At 28.6% G+C, this 3,800-nt stretch overlaps 1 long non-coding RNA gene across 1 annotated transcript; it reads left to right on the top strand.

Moving 5' to 3' along the window:
* Positions 1 to 3,119, top strand: LOC118647354. Its single transcript, XR_004964648.1, has 3 exons — positions 1 to 883; positions 2,570 to 2,674; positions 2,967 to 3,119. It is a non-coding gene; the product is annotated as an uncharacterized LOC118647354 (long non-coding RNA).
* Positions 3,120 to 3,800: the final 681 nt, after the last annotated feature.

Genomic DNA, 3,800 nt, shown 5'->3' with positions numbered 1-3,800 from the left:
AAATCTATTATAAGTAAACTATCAAAAGCACAAACTATTGTTAAAGCAAAGAATAGTCGGCTTGGTATATTGAAAAGTATATATACAATTTTAAAAGCATAAATACAAAGTATTCTTTGCTGCGATGATTTTAACTTTCAGATTTGTGTTTTACGTACCAAAATAGTGAAGTTTCAGCCAAATCTGTGAGGACAACACCTCTCCTTCAGTATTACTAAATACATTTTATTATTTTTTTGATGGAATTTCAAATTATACTTTATATGTGTCATCTGAAATACACGCACGTGCTGAGCAAGATAAATATAATACATTCATTTCTGCAGATAAACATAAAATATGTTAACAAATTAAATGTTTAAATGATAGTTTTTATTAAAAAATATATATATATATTTAAAATTATGGTTTTAAGTATGGTTGGTTTGTGTATATACTGTATATAATAAGTAGTTCCTAATTTAGTTCCATTCTGTTTATGTATATATATATGTTTTGTTTACTCGCGCGAATGTTGATCGAAAGCGGGCTTAAATAATCGATTATATCGACTCACCAAGCGGTGCTGCCACCGCATCGATCAACAATCGCTACTTGTCGGGTGGATTCTCGCTTCTCCTGTAACTTCGTTACAGCAAGAGGGGATAGACTCATTCCAACAGTCCACGAGAACGGTCGAAATCGCACCACGATCACAGCGCGTGTTCGGGGATTTTGCTTGCTCCACTTTCCTACGCATGTGCTTTTTTTCCTGCTTGCATTCTGCCTGTTCTGATTGCGCCTGCATCCTGGACGTAGCCGATCAATCTTCCAGCTGTCCTCACGTGCCGGACACGGGATCTCCTGCAGCGGCGGAAGGACGAGGGCGGAGCGGCAACGTGCGGTGAGTCGAATAGCTTTACATGGTCTTCTCTTCTCTTACTTGCATGATCAAACGCTTTCGCTTTCCCTCATCACTTCGCGCCACTCGCGTTTATTCTCGCACGCTACTCGCGGAGAGCTCAAACCTTCAGGGTGCTCTTCCCTTTACCGCTCATATACAGTCCACCAAAATTTGACCAAATCGCCTTTTCACCACCCGGGAGACGGTACGGAATCTCCCCCCCCCCCCTCCCAAATAAAGTATATATCATACTTAATCTATATCAAACTATATAATAAAAAGTAAAAACTACAAATTGGAGAGTAGCATTTGAACAATTGCACAAACAATAACAAGGACAAAGCACATCAAAAATTTGAAATTATTTCATTTATCAAATTCCAATCTGTAATTCGCAATTCTCAATCTTCAAGCCATTATCTGATGTACTAGCTTAATAGATATTCTTATTGTTATTTATATACAAATTTTCAAGACCAAGTTCTTTTTATAGTTCCATTACAGTTATTAATATGTAATGCGAGGTCTACAATGCGGGTCTCAGAGTTGCAAGAACGGTTGTAAGTTGTAAGCGATTGTGATTGCGACAGCTGATCAAAAAGTTGTTGGTACCATTTTGACATTTCTGATTAGCTGTCACAATCGCTTACGACCATTCTTACAACTCTGAGACTAATATTGTAGTCCTCGTATAAATTAACTTGTAATCGACTTGTTTATGAAGTTTATATAATAACAAATATTTATTGAAAATTTTATGCAAGTATAAACACCTTGTTAAAATATAATTTGAGAACTGTTGCAATATTTACATAACATATTGACAAGAATAATATAATTAAATGCAAAAATTATGTTATTTTATTTTTTTAAATTATTTTTTAAGATATTGTCAAGAATGAGATGCAAGTACTATTTTAATTAACACATAAGAAAAATTAATATTAAATATTAATATTAATTATAAATATAAGTATTTTATTTATATTAAAGTATAATTAAATATAATTTACTGTTTATTTTTGTTGTGATAAATTTGAGTTTTGCATCAACTCTCTTGGATCAACACAAAGTCGCATTAAACAATCAAGTATCTAATACTTTAAGTACAAATGAAGAATATTTACAAAATGATGATGAAAATAATTTAACTTTCAGTAATAAAGAAAATTACAATAATCTTAACAGTAAATCAAATGAGAGAATAATGCTAATATTGTATTTTAAATGATTATTTTATATCCGACTGTAATATTGTAAAATATAATATTTTAGATAATTTACGCTTAAATTGGACAAGTAAGCAAACTCACTGCTTTTACATTTGTATAAGACGCACAGCACATCACTAAATAATGGTGAGATAAATAATCGACTATTTTGGAAACATCTTCAGCAAGGCATGGAAAAAGAATATAAATTTTCTAATGAACAATGTAAAACTAAAATAAATAATTTGAAGAAAATGTACAAAGATGTGAAAGATCACAATGCTCAAAGCGGAAATAATAAAAAGACTTGTAAACATTATGATGTAAATATTTAATATAATACAAGAAGTACTTTTATATTTTATGCTCACATAATTTAGTAATTATTATCATATCAATTAAATGAATTATACACATACAAATACACGCGCACATAAATTATTTCATTTTTAAGTGACTTTTTTATGTTTAATAGATCTTGGATAATTTGTTCTCGCAAAAACTTCGGATAAAGCTATTGTCTGTGGCAGGTTCAAATATTCCTATGGGGAAAGAACAGAAGGAAAATCATCAACTTCAAGTAAGATTTTTGGAAAGATGATAACTAATATAAAATAAGAATATTTCGCATATTTATTTTATTGTAGAACGTCAAAAATTATCATCCAGTGATTGGAAATTAGAATTTGTAGAAGAATATAAAAACAATAAACGTTTGCAAAAAGAAGCAACTGCCGAGTACAGAAAACAAAAACTAAGCATTTTGAAAGAAATTACGGAAGCTGTGAAAAAAAATTTTAAAAATGATTTCCAATATGATATACTTAAAAAACTTGTTAAGTAGTTTCTTAATATTTTCATTTCTTTTTAAGTGGGACACTAGCATCTCAAGAAATCAAAGAGGCAAGCAATATAAGTAGGACTCATATGTCTCAGTTGTCATGAAAGGGTTAATCGTAATATTGCAATTTTCGTTTTTCAAGTTTATTTTTAAAATTATTGTTGAAGCATTATTAAAAGTTTGTAAAAAAGGTATTAAATAACTTATTTAATCTTAGTTAGTACTTAGTTACTTTAATTAAAGTACTTTTAATAATGATTTAATAATAATTAAAACAAATGTAATTAATAAAAGATTTATTCTTAAAATAATTTAATTTCTACGTTATATTGTGCTGTAAAAATGTATTATGATTTTAAGCACAAATATTTTCTGTTACTTCAAAAATATTTTATATGTATTTATATCATTTAAAAATTTTAACTTTATGTTAAAGTAGTTTGTAGAGTTAATTATAAGAAAAGACTAATTAATTTCAAGATTTTACTAGGAAATAAGTTTTGCAGATGTAAGAAATGATAATTTACTTTTGAGTTATAGAGTTAATATCGATAAATTACTTTTGAGTTATAGAGTTAATAGTGAAGTTAAAATGGCTAATTAACTAAATTTATGTTGCAAATATTTTTGTTAATTTTTTAAAAATGTATTATTACATACTTAAGGAATGTAGTTCAAAGTATGTAGAAAATATAAACTATATCTAATAAAGAAGTGATTTTAATAAACAATATATCTATAAAAGCGTGATAAATTTCTTTGATTTAAAAACCTTTGATAATTATACAGGGTGTTACAAAGCATCGGATTTGTTTAGCACTATGCGGTAGAAAATGAAAATCTAAGAAGAAATGTCTAATACTAT

This window comes from Monomorium pharaonis, chromosome 9 (genome assembly GCF_013373865.1).
Source record: "Monomorium pharaonis isolate MP-MQ-018 chromosome 9, ASM1337386v2, whole genome shotgun sequence".
Lineage (NCBI taxonomy): Eukaryota > Metazoa > Arthropoda > Insecta > Hymenoptera > Formicidae > Monomorium > Monomorium pharaonis.
The sequence above is the reverse complement of the archived record's forward strand: the minus strand, read 5'-3'. Positions and strand labels throughout refer to the sequence as shown.